Source organism: Zingiber officinale, chromosome 3A (genome assembly GCF_018446385.1).
Source record: "Zingiber officinale cultivar Zhangliang chromosome 3A, Zo_v1.1, whole genome shotgun sequence".
Taxonomy (NCBI): Eukaryota; Viridiplantae; Streptophyta; class Magnoliopsida; order Zingiberales; family Zingiberaceae; genus Zingiber; species Zingiber officinale.
Window position 1 is genome coordinate 153,800,090 of NC_055990.1, and position 14,398 is coordinate 153,814,487.

The window sequence follows — 14,398 nt, forward strand, 5'->3', positions numbered from 1 at the left end:
ATTTATAAATATTAGATATTTTAGCATGCACACCAAAGGCCAAAGTATACATCCATTTCATAGTAGTCTAGACATAAGATTTACTCTACATACACTCGAGCAAATTCATCCACACGCATATTCTTACACTATAATATATAGTAGTTAATACAACTACCAAGCATAGCTTTGAGGGTGGCATTACATCCATTTAATGCCATTTTTTGCGTAGGTCAATGTGAGTGTTCATTTGTGTGGCCAAATTGTCTGCATCATTGGAACTGTTTTTGTCAATTGATAGATCACCAATTGCTTTGGTTTCTCCTAGCTTTCTCTCCTCGTTTCCTGTTTTACCAACAACATTGGAACTAGAGGCAATTCCGTCAATGTTAATGTATTCATTCCCTTTGTCAGTCGCTTGGAGAGAGAATGGCAGTGGTTTATCCTCAAGTTGCCTACTTACCACTACTGTTTTGGAGATCATGAGCAAACAAAGTGCAAAGAAAGCTAGGACAAGTGAGTTCTTCATTGACAAGTGTAGCTGCACATATAAACAAACATCAATAAAGTGTATGCCTTATTCGCCTACTATATATGTGTGCTAGTTAAATTAGTAAATAATGAACAACATAGATAGGTCCTATGTAGTACTATGGGCAAATTAAGAAAATACAAACAAATAAATGAAGAACAAGAATTTTGAAAGTTAATTACCTTGTATTCCTTTCCTCTAGGTAGAGTTGATGTGTTTTCTTAAGGCATGATCTACATGTATATATAAGCAACGACTAGATTCATAAAATAGATAAATAAATAAATATATAAAATAAACATCACAAATCTAGTGATGCCTTTTCATTGTGCTCATAATGTAACGAATTGTGTATCAGTGCGCTATGCCATTGCGCTATGGCATCAACCGCACTAACGAAGTGGAGAATATACGATATTTATCTCTTGTATTTGTTGAAGTTCATGATTTTGTCTTTCATAATGGAAATATGAAATCCTAGTAAGACCTCTATAATTGTTTTCACAAGGAACACTTTTCATCATCATTCTTTTTTGTAGTATATACTCATTATATCAACAACTTTTTGTATGCAATATGCCCTTAACTATTGGTGTGGAAAAGACAATAATGAGTGTATGCCCTTGTTTATGTGCCCTTAACCTTGACTAACAAATTGTGCATTTTGAGCAACTTAAAATTTTAGAAAGTATGATTAGCACCTTATTAATTTGCTAATAATTCCATCATGCCAATAATGTTCTTCGACACATATTTCAATATTGAAAGAAGAAGGTGCAATTTGATATGTCACTTGGTCAATATCAAAAACTGAGATATGATCCACACTTTCAAGGGACAACCTCATCTCCACCCATGTGAACTTATTGACATTGTTCGATAAAAAAAAACTACCCGTATTCTTTGATGCATACATTAGTTTAATGTGATATAAAAAATTATTCAGTTATTTTACAAATTGGAATGAAATAGTAATCTCCGTCCTGGAGCAACTCTCCTAGCTCAAATTGTTTGAAATGATTAAGGCACTTATGCATTACTTATGGATGGCTTCATTGCAACTATTGGTCTAAATCACAAGGAGGTTTTGTAATTTTCCTTATAGTCATTTTATGAGTCAAAAAGCCAAGTATAGAGCCGAATTATGAGTACAGTGCTTGCCCTAGCTTTTGCTTTAAGGTTATGATTACTCCATCAAAAGAACAAGCATGGACATGATGTCAATTCTTACTCTTTTGGAATTATATATGATGCCTTCCTTAAGGAGTTCAAAGGTGAACAAATAACTTGTCAAAGAATCTCTAATCATAATTGAACTACATCGTATTGCTTTTAGTAAATATTGTTAGAGGCCAATCTATTCTCTTAGGAGTTGAAGTTAATGTGTGGGAAACTTAACCATGCAAGGATGAGCTAATATCTCATTCAAGAAGATAAATTTTTTTATTTATTTATTAAAGTTTACTACATTGGTCAAGAAGCTTAGTGATATATGCTTGACATGAACTTGGATAAAACATATAGAGGATGAACTCTTTAGTTGTAATAATATCAATCATTAGATCATAATTGTGTTGGGTTTCGAGCGCAGCGGAAGACATATATTGAATCATGAATCTTTCATGATACATATAATTTTGTACAAAATTATATAAAACATACCTCGAGTCCTCGACAGGTGTGAATAATATCACGGACAAATAAGACAGATAAGAGCCCCACGCGTGACTCCTCTAGTGGTATCCACGCGCACTAGATCACGAACTTGACACGATCCGTTAGGTGCTAGCCTCTTAGATCGACAAAACCTTGGAAGCACTACCGATCTCTTCCGGTGGAAGACGAAGTTGACGAGGAAAACTCGGAGAGAATGATTCCTTACATTGATTCTTTCCGAGGATGGCTATTTATAGCTTCCAAGGAATACGAAGAGTTAAGCTTTCAATTAATTCATCATTTATGATCTTCATTAATAAGGAAGATGAAGAGTTATAGGTTCCATAAATTCTTCATTTATAACCTTCATTATGATAACTCTTCAAATTCTTCATTAATTATCATTATGATGACTCTTCGAATTCTCCATTAATCATCATGATTATGGCTATTCGAATGCTCTCTTCTTTGTATCAAATAAATCCATATTTGATTTTGATTTCGACTAGCTTCCGATACCATTGTTCATGTCTACGTGCTATGCGTGCGACCCTCTAGGTTTTATACACGAATACAGTGTAAATCTATACACAGACTAAGGTAACCGTCTAGCAACAATTTTTAGCCACCCAAGGCGATAAAATTAATATCAGTCATAAACTGTAAACCACTATGAACCGATTACTATGTAATTCAATCTCTTCATCTAAAGCCTACATCCCAATTAATTCGATACATTATGCATCATTACCAAATTAATTGTTTTACTTGATTTCCAAGATATAATAGACTCCTCTTGAATGATAAATCATTCCTCCCATGGCCATGGATTTTGAGTCACTAATATCTCTATCAAGCGGTCAGGATGCTAACTCCTAATCCAAGAGAGCGATGAATCCTCTATTGACTCAACACTATTCTCTCTACGCTTTGTCATACACCCAACTACCGTATTAATCACAATCCGATTAAAGACTGCTTTTAACGACGTCAAAGCACATAACTCCACGCATAGATTAAATGAAGATCTCAAGTCAAAAGATCAGTTACACTCGTTCATAAGAAGAATAACCAATGATGCTTAATATGTGGTCTCCTCTTGAGCGGGTCGTGTCCAGTGTACCTCTAAACTCAAGACACCCCCAAGTACAACTTGGATATCCATCCCTCCGGTCTATCTCGACCTAGTCATACTTAGCGTTGATCTAGATATCCATGCTCCCTTTAGATATCTATCCGATCAAGGACTGTTTTCAGATTAATATACCCATTAATCTGTGGGACTTTATCATTAATCATATATGTACAGAAAAGTAAATAATTAATGATAAATTCTTGCCTTTATTAAATAATTATCCACAAAATACATAAGGATTGTCTTGGCACATAAGTGCACACACTAACAAATTATAGAATAATACACAACAAAACAACAACCAATGCATTACTTAACAAAAAATATAAACTCCTCCTGCCAATAGATTTTGTAAGAATATAAGAGAAAACATACATTACACACTTCACACTTGAAATATAATATTATCGATTAAATTATTAAAAAAAACTATGAAGACCATAATCATATTAGGTCACATGTTGCAAAATAAAAGCATTTATGCTTCAGATCAATAGAGGACTTAACCTAACCTAACCTTAGCATTAATCCTACAAGTTGCATATAATTAGGAAAAGCAAGCATGATAACTCTTAAAATAAAATTTATGCATATTCATAATGTAAAATGAAAAAAAAAAAAAACTAAAATAAGATCGGCGACCATCACCCTAACAAACATAAATAAAGGCATTAGACATGGAGGTATGGTATTGGATGGTTAGAAATAAAAAGTTGAAGCCAAGCTAGCTAGTCATGGATTCATTTATTTCATTTATAAATATCAAATATTTTAGTACATAAAACAAATGGCCAAGTTACACATCCATGACATAATAGTCTAAGCATAGGATTTGCTCTACATACAAGAAATTCATTCACACATTCTTACACCACGTTAGTAGAATAACTAGCAAGCATGTGGCTTTAAGGGTGGATTGACATATGGCTTGACATTCATCAATATTGATCCTTTGATGGTTCATGTATGGTGAGTGTCTATGTCCCCTCGGATGGGTCTAGTGACTAGCGCATGAGGTGTTGTCATCATGAAGTATGGGGTTCGAATCTCGACAAAGTCGAGATAAATGTCTCCCTTATGTGCTAGTCACTATTCCAAAGGCTAGTAGTCGTCCGTGATTTACCTCCTCCGTGTTGTCCCTGGGACGGATTAGCGGGGGTGTTGGGGACGAGCATATTCACCTTTTGTCATCATATATGGTGAGTGTCTATGATCAAGTTGTATGCATCACTAGCTACTATCACCATTGATGCCATTTCTGTCAAGCAATAGATCACCAACTATTCTTATTTTATTACCTGCAAGGTCGTTGGCTTTTATTAGCTAGCTTTCTTTTCTCATTGCCTTTTTCATTGTTGGTTGCTTGAAGAGAAAATGGTAGTGGTTTGTGTGCAAGTTGTCTACTTATTACTATGGTTTCAGAAATCATGAGAAAACAAAGTGTCAAGAAAACTAGGACAAATGAGTTCTTCATTGATAAGTTTACTTATGCTCATAAGTATTAAATGTCCTCCCACCTAGGAGTCCGCTTGATCGGTACTTGATTTTCCTCTATTCATCTCATTGTGAGACCGGTAATGAGGGGTGTTTAGGGTGAGCAAAATCACCTTTTACTTTATTCATTGATAAGTGTAATGCACATATGAAAAAAAAAATCAAAATTATATATGCCTTATTAGTTGACTATATGTTAGTCTAGTCAATGAATATCAAAAGAAGGTATAGCAAATAATTGAGGTGTTTTCCGACGGCACTACTACACATACATGTAAACAATGGCTAGGATATACTAGAATAGTTAAATTAAATAAGATAATCATCTCAAATATCATGACGTTTTTTTATCGTGCTCATAATATATACAATGAAATACGCATAACACAATCATTGTGCAATGACATCAACCGCACTAGTGAAGTGGAGAATATACGTTTGTCGCTCATATCGTTTAAAGATTATTATATCATCTTTATGAGATCATGGATGGAATACTTATTTCATCATATTGTCTTTTTTTATGGTAGAATACTTATTACAAGAAAAACTCTTTGTAGCATTATGCCCTTAATTATTGATGTGGAAAAGCCAATAATAATTAGTATGTTGACATTTGATTATAAATACCACACAAATTGATTGCCCTTATCTTATGTGTCTTAGGTCTTAAGTCTGATCACAACATGCTTTCTAATAATGTTTAAGTTGTCAAAAATGCACACTTTCTTTTACTAAGAATCAATAGAGACTTTCATTTCACATGTGATCGATCCTAAGGGCATATTCTTACTAGTGCAGTTGATGCTATTACAATGGCGGAGCTAGCCTGAGTAAATGTGTAGCTACACTTATCAATGAAGAACTCACTTGTCCTAGCTCTCTTCACACTTTTTTTTTGCTCATGATCTCCAAAACCATAATGGTAAGTAGACAACTTGCAGATAAATCAATATTATTCTCTCTTTTAACTCTTCCCACCCCTAACAACTTGGGGGTCGACTATAAGTTAATTCTGTGATTTATTTTTCTTCAAATAATCTGGGGACGAACTATGAAGGATGTCTAGGGTGAGCATAATCACCTTTGATATAATATTATTCTTTCTTCAAGCAATCAACAACGAAAATGAAAACATTAATATCAATTGGTTTGTCTATACCTTAAACGATTTTGGTGAAAGGGGCAATGGGAGAAAAGGAGGCTAATATAAGCCAACAACCTTGGAGATAATGAGGGACAAGTAGTTGTTGATCTATCATGATTGACAGAAATGACATCAATGGTGATAGTAGCAATGAATACAACTTAAAGGATCAATACAATGCAAACTGTACCGTATATATCAATCCACCCATAAAGCCATGCTTGTTAGTTATTCTACTAATGTAACATAAGAATATGTGTGCGGGAATAAACTTGTATGTATATTTGAAATTTATAAATGAAATAAATACATCCATTACTATAAATATAAATAGCTTGGCTTTACTTTTTGTTACTAACCATATGAGACCAGCCTAAATGACTATTTGTGTTTCTAACCTTAATGATGATTATGAGCAAATCAATTGAAATAACAACTGAGCATCATCCAAGTGAGCGAAGTTTGAAAATAGTCAACTCAGAAGTAGTCTTCAAGACCTGAGGTGCTTTAATTGGCTTGAGGCACCTTAGATGCTCAATAGAGATGCTACAAATCGCGGGACTTGAGGCGCCTCCGATGGACTAGAGGCACCTTGGATGAATAGTTGCCGTTGTAATGCAAATAAACCTCAGCTCATTGGAGGCACCTTAGATGCTCAATAGAGATGCTACAAATCGCGGGACTTGAGGCGCCTCCGATGGACTAGAGGCACCTTGGATGAATAGTTGCCGTTGTAATGCAAATAAACCTCAGCTCATTGGAGGCACCTTAGATGTCATTGGAGGCACCTCCAATGTCACGTCAGCAAACGGTTATTTCAATCAAAATGCTATAAATAGCGCCCTAGATGTAGGAGTTCAATAATACCCTTAGAATAAACTTATGTACTTCATTTCTGAGCTTCTAACTACTGTAAGAGGATTCTCCGCCTCTGTCAATATATTGTCGTAGCAGGAGTTTTTTTTTAGTATTTTCAATTGGTTTGGATTAACTATCACATAAGTTGTAATCAAATAAATCATCGAGTCCCTTCCTTATTTTTATGTTATTTATTTGTTTTTAATTAATTATGTGTCCTTGTTAAACAAGAAAGCAAGAGAATGTTCTAACTTGTTATGCAAGTCGTCTATTCACCCTTATCTAACCGGTCCATCTGCTCCAATATCATATGAGTTTGCAATCAGAAGTGGAGTCTATCAACTGATTGATACGGGGAAGAGGTAGTAATCTTTTGGATAAATTTTGTTGAGGTCACAAAAATCGATAGAGTCTTTCCTTTTACCTTTTGGTTTAAATATCAATACCCCATTAACAAGCTAAGTAAGAAATTGAACCTTCCATATAATGGCCAGCTTCATTAATTTGATAATCTTCGTTTGAATTGTGACCGAACGAGATAAGAAAGTTGGACGTACACCCTAGATCTAAAAGCACAACACACTAATATTGCTACGTATATAGATACATTATTGTATTTTGACATCAGTAGCTACCGTCAAATACTTTTTCTTTTCTGAGCTGCAAGAATATAACTAAATCATAGAGAAGTTGTCGGATCTGGTTAGTCAGGCTCATGATTAACAGCCCTATGCCTCGCTACCAGAGCACTTTAAAGTGTCAAAAGAACCTCCATCAATCATTACTGCCCGGAGCATTAAAATAGAAGATTGAAACAATTCATCACACGAACAGCACGTAAGCATTAGTTTTCCCTGGGCTTGAACTTAATTTCTTTGTTACTCTCATTAGTTTTGTCTGCTTTTGTTTTGCTTTTTCAGAAGGTTTTGGCAATCATGGCTGGAGTAACAAAAAAGAGAGAGAGAGAGAGAGGCATAGCCCTTGTGGGGACAGTACTGGTCCTGTGACATTATTAATTTCTAGATCTCTATCAGAAATACGACCAACTATGCATGGCCGCAGACCAAAAGAAAGGCCAAGAGTGCATGGCCGCCATGCACGATGTCAACTCCTAGCTACATCTCTCTTGTAGGAATTAGCCATATGCAATCGATCAGTAAGCGTGCGCAGTTGATCTAATTATTATCTCTATTCTTAAAGCCAGATAATATTCCACAACATCTAAAGTTAGCTAGATAGTTTGATTAATTAATGTGAATTTAGATAATGCATGCATATGGGATACTGTACATCATTTTCTGACGATATATATACGATTCAGTAATATTCTTGCGATGTAATATATATATATATATATATTTGTTCTCTCAGCTGGAAGCATATGAATAATATATATATATATATAAAAGCACAATTACTGAAAAAAAAAATCAGAATTTTAATGTCATCTCTAATTCTCTAATTCTCTTCCACATGATTGAGTCGAGATGTTTTATCGCTAGATGTTGAGAATAGTTAAAAGATAAGATATATAGAGATTAAAACACATACAAAACAATCATTGTGTTTGTGGCATGCATTAATCAGTGGAGAATATATACTTGTGTCTCGTGTTGTTCAAAGATAATATATTGTCTTTCATACTGGAATTATGAGATTATGGATAAAATATAACAAATGTCTTGTCAAAGAAATCTTATTGTAACCATAATTTTAATTTATAATTTTGTGGCCGAACACATTGATTTGTGCCATGAAAAGTAATATATGAGGACATTAATTAAGTCTAGAGTACATGCATGGGTAACCATTACTTATTTGTTTTGAGGCCCAATCATAAGTGCAATGGGTGTTTTTATTAAGCATATAACTAGCAATTAAGAATAACTTTGAGGGTATGTGGGTCATAGTGAGAGTTCATTTGTGCAGTCAATTCTTTGTCAAGTGATTGATTGCCAACTGCTTTGTTGGTTTCTACTAGCTTTCTCTCCTCGTTTCATTTTTCACTGACAACATTGGAACTCGTGACAAACTCTTCCATGTTAATGTATTCGTTTTGTTTGTTGGTTGCTTGAAGAGAGAATGGTAGTGGTTTGTCCTCAAGTTGCCTATTTACCACTATGGTTTTGGAGATGATGAGCACACATAGTGCCAAGAAAGCTAGGCCAAGTGAGTTCTTCATTGATAAATGTAGCTGCGCATATGAGAAAATATCAAAAGTATAAGTTTGATTAGTTGACTATATGCTAGTCTAGTTAATGAACAACATGTATATCTTATCTAATTTTAAGGGAAATTAAAGAAGATATAAGCCAATAGATGAAAAAATTAAGAAGAATTTTGAAAGTTGATTACCTTGTATTCCTTTCCTCTTATTAGGGTTGAGATGTTTTTCTCAACACATGTACTACATGTATATATAAGCAATGACTAGATTATTAAAATAGATAAATAAATAAATAAAATGAACATCATAAATCTAGTGATGGTTTTTCATCGTGCTCATAATATAACAAATTGTGTATGACACAATCAATGTGGCATATGACATTGCGTTATGGCATCAAACGCACTAACAAAGTGGAGAATATACATTTATCCCTTGTATTAGTTGAAGGTCATTTGTTGTCTTTTGTAATGCACATTAATATCTTTAGTCATATTTGAAATGTACATTAATATAATGTAATTAATGTAAAATTGATTCAACTCTATTAGAATGGAGAAATAACAAATTTCCTTATGGATGGCTAATACTAATTAGGACAAATTTATTGAAATCATCAAGGCAATGATGCATTTCTTTATTGTTGTAGATGAAGTTGATTATGCCCTTGCAATCATGGATGAAATTTTTAAGGTAGATTTTCATAGTTTTAGCTAGTTTCATAAGCCAAATTAAAGAACATTAATATACTAATTAGGATAGTACCTTTTTGTTATAATTTCTTTCAAGGTTTTGCTTTATTAAATTAAGGCATAGCAAGATGCCCCCCTTGCTCTTTTGGAATTATGGAGCATTCATGCAAGGTGAAAATCAAAGTGAAAAGAATCACCAATCACTTCAATAAAACTTTTCAATTATATAACCTCATTTATGCAATGCAATGTCTGAGTTTTCTCCCAAGTAAAATTATACTATTTATAAGTTCATACAATTAAATGGTATTTATTATTCCTAATAGCTTCTATCTACACTTGTCTATAGAATGCAAAGGAATTCACAATACATACACATGTATATGATCTAGATTGTATATAGGTTCAACTCTTTCAAGGATATTGTGAACTACATCATAATAGTTTTAGGAACTGGAGTTAAAGTGTAGACTACTGAAAGAGCATGTAAATTAAGCATAATTAGCTGCCTGGTTCAAGAATATATTTTATTTGTAGAAGTTTAGTACATGGCCAAGAGGCTGAGAAAAATTTAACATGCACAGTTTTCTACTAATAGGGACCATAATTTAATGGTTATATAGACCTTGGAAACGTATTTGATTAATAGTGAAGAACAAAATCTTAAAATGACAATGGATATTTCAATACTGCTACCTTTTAGACTTCTCTTAATTAAACACCATCTGACAAGCACAAGAGAAAAAAAAAAGAATTAAGTGCCAAAAAACTATAGCTCTATCCTTTTTTCTCCCCAGATTAAATTATTAGATTAATGATATATGGTTTGACTAATTCCTAGTTCATGAGGTAAAAGTTGGTAATATATATAAATCTTCAACACTTAACATTATTGTAACATTTGTTAGTATTATTTCATTTGTGTTAAAGAATTACACAAAATTGTGTTAGTATGGATCACTATCCATAATTGAATTTCTCCCCCTATTGAAGAAAGACAACTTTCATTAATCTTTACATCATATAATATAATGTATGCACAAGAAAACAAGGTACAAGGTAATCAAATAATTAGAAATTTAATTTTCATGAAGTAAAAGGTAAAAGTTAGAAATTTAATTTTCAATTACATTAGACATACAAATTACAAACAAGGTACGAGCTAATCAAATAATTATTTAACTTTTCTCTCTCTCCATAACCCCACGATTTTTGAAATCCTGTCATAAATCACTCAATGTTAACTCATTAAATTAAATGAACAAGTCTGAACACTATATATGTGTTTAATTCATAAACAGATCATAAGATAGTAAACTGCCATTTTTTGATTAGGAATTCAACTTGTGAATCAAAAATAATTTTATATTATTTAATAGATATTTTTAGCCTATCCATATCATTAGATATTGATTAACAACTCTTCCTTAAGATGATATTTTTGGATGGAACTTAATGCAATTTTAAAGTTATTTTGTTGTCTTTAACCTAAATTAATCCATTAGGATCCCCTCTTCCCCTACCCTTAACATAGTGGGTCATAGATGATGGTTAAAAATGAAAAATTAAAGCCAAGCTAGCTAGCCACGAACTTATTTATTTCACTTATAAATATTAGATATTTTAGCATGCACACCAAAGGCCAAGTTATACACGCATTTCATAGTAGTCTAGACATAAGATTTGCTCTACATACACTCGAGCAAATTCATCCACACACATATTCTTACACTATAACAGTAGTTAATACAACTAGCAAGCATAGCTTTGAGGGTGGCATTACATCCATTTAATGCCATTTTTTGCGTAGGTCAATGTGAGTGTTCATTTGTGTGGCCAAATTGTCTGCATCATTGGAACTGTTTTTGTCAATTGATAGATCACCAATTGCTTTGGTTTCTCCTAGCTTTCTCTCCTCGTTTCCTGTTTTACCAACAACATTGGAACTAGAGGCAATTCCGTCAATGTTAATGTATTCATTCCCTTTGTCACTCGCTTGGAGAGAGAATGGCAGTGGTTTATCCTCAAGTTGCCTACTTACGACTACTGTTTCGGAGATCATGAGCAAACAAAGTGCGAAGAAAGCTAGGACAAGTGAGTTCTTCATTGATAAGTGTAGCTGCACATATAAACAAACATCAATAAAGTATATGCCCTATTCGTCTACAATATATGTGTGCTTGTTAAATAAGTAAATATTGAACAACATAGATAGGTCCTATGTAGTACTATGGGCAAATTAAGAAAATATAAACAAATAAATGAAGAAACAAAAACTTTGAAAGTTAATTACCTAGCTTGTATGTCTTTCCTCTAGGTAGAGTTGATGTGTTTTCTCAAGGCATGATCTACATGTATATATAAGCAACGACAAGATTAATAAAATAGATAAATAAATAAATAAAATGAACATCACAAATCTAGTGATGTCTTTTCATCGTGCTCATAATGTAACAAATTGTGCATCAGTGCGCTATGGCATTGCGTTATGGCATCAACCGCACTAACGAAGTGGAGAATATACGATATTTATCTCATGTATTTGTTGAAGTTCTTTATTTTGTCTTTCATAATGGAAATATGAAATCCTAGTAAGACCTCGATAATTGTTTTCACAAGGAACACTTTTCATCATCATTTTTTTTTTGTAGTATACTTATTATATCAACAACTTTTTGTATGCAATATGCCCTTAACTATCGGTGTGGAAAAGAAAATAATGAGTGCATGCCCTTATTTATGTGCCCTTAACCTTTACTAACAAAATGCGCATTTTGAGCAACTTAAATTATTAGAAAGTATGATTAGCACCTTATTAATTTGCTAATAATTCCATCATGCCAATAATGTTCTTCAACACATATTTCAATATTGAAAGAAGAAGGTGCAATTCGATATGTCACTTGGTCATTATCAAAAACTGAGATATGATCCACACTTTAAAGGGACAACCACATCTCCACCCATGTGAACTTATTGGCATTGTTCGATAAAAAAAAAATCTACCCGTATTCTTTGATGCATACATTAGTTTAATGTGATATAAAAAATTATTCAGTTATTTTACAAATTGGAATGAAATAGTAATCTCCGTCGCGGAGTAACTCTCCTAGCTCAAATTTTTAAATTTTTTTGAAATGATTAGGCACTTATGCATTACTTATGGATGGCTTCATTGCAACTATTGGTGTAAATCACAGGGAGGTTTTTTAATTTTCCCTAGAGTCATTTCATGAGTCAAAAAGCCAAGTATAGAGCCTTATGAGTACAGTGCTTGTCCTAGCTTTTGCTTTGAGGTTATGATTACTCCATCAAAAGAACAAGCATGGGCATGATGTCAATTCTTACTGTTTTGGAATTATGATGCCTTCCTTGAGGAGTGCAAAGGTGAACAAATTAACTTGCCAAAGAATCTCTAATCATAATTGAACTACAACATAATGCTTTTAGTAAATATTGTTATAGGCCAATCTATTCTCTTAGGAGTTGAAGTAAATGTGTGGGCAACTTAACCATGCAAGGATGAGCTAATATCTCATTCAAGAAGATATATTTATTAAAGTTTACTAAATTGGTCAAGAAGCTTAGTGATATATATGCTTGACATGAACTTGGATAAAACATATAGAGGATGAACTCTTTAGCTGTAGTAATATCAATCATTAAATCATAATTGTAGAATAATACACAACAAAACAACAACCAATGCATTACTTAACAAAAAATTTAAACTCCTCCAGCCAACAGATTTTGTAAGAATATAAGAGAAAACATATATTACACACATCACACTTGAAATATAATATTATCGATTAAATATGAAAAAAAAACTATGAAGACCATAATCATATTAGGTCGCATGTTGCAAAATAAAAGCATTTATGCTTGAGATCAATAGAGGACTTAACCTAACCTAACCTTAGCATTAATCCTACAAGTTGCATATAATTACGAAAAGCAAGCATGATAACTCTTAAAATAAAATTTATGCATATTCATAATGTAAAATGAAAAAAAAACTTAAACTAAAATAAGATCGGTGAACATCACCCTAACAAACATAAATAAAGGCATTAGACATGGAGGTACTTGGTATTGGATGTTTAGAAATAAAAAGTTGAAGCGAAGCTAGCTAGTCATGGATTCATTTATTTCATTTATAAATATCAAAAAATTTAGTACATAAAACAAATGGCCAAGTTACACATCCATGACATAATAGTCTAAGCATAGGATTTGCTCTACATACAAGAAATTCATTCACACATTCTTACACCACGTTAGTAGAATAACTAGCAAGCATGTGGCTTTAAGGGTGGATTGGCATATGGCTCGACATTCATCAATATTGATCCTTTGATGGTTCATGTATGGTGAGTGTCTATGATCAAGTTGTATGCATCACTAGCTACTATCACCATTGATGTCATTTCTGTCAAGCAATAGATCACCAACTATTCTTATTTTATTATCTGCAAGGCCGTTGGCTTTTATTAGCTAGCTTTCTTTTCTCATTGCCTTTTTCATTGTTGGTTGCTTGAAGAGAAAATGGTAGTGGTTTGTGTGCAAGTTGTCTACTTATCACTATGGTTTCGGAAATCATGAGAAAACAAAGTGTCAAGAAAGCTAGGACAAATGAGTTCTTCATTGATAAGTTTACTCATGCTCATAAGTATTAAATGTCCTCCCACCTAGGAGTCCACTTGATCAGTACTTGATTTTCCTCTATTCATCTCAC

The 14,398-nt window shown here is 33.1% G+C and overlaps 2 long non-coding RNA genes across 2 annotated transcripts; both read right to left on the reverse strand.

Annotated features, from left to right (window-relative positions):
• Positions 1-215: 215 nt before the first annotated feature.
• On the reverse strand, positions 216-732 carry LOC122052899. Its single transcript, XR_006132130.1, has 2 exons — positions 694-732; positions 216-520 (listed from the first exon to the last, which is right to left on the reverse strand). It is a non-coding gene; the product is annotated as an uncharacterized LOC122052899 (long non-coding RNA).
• Positions 733-11,474: 10,742 nt separating this feature from the next.
• On the reverse strand, positions 11,475-12,014 carry LOC122052900. The gene is made up of 2 exons (XR_006132131.1): positions 11,954-12,014; positions 11,475-11,779 (listed from the first exon to the last, which is right to left on the reverse strand). It is a non-coding gene; the product is annotated as an uncharacterized LOC122052900 (long non-coding RNA).
• Between the last annotated feature and the right edge of the window lie 2,384 nt (positions 12,015-14,398).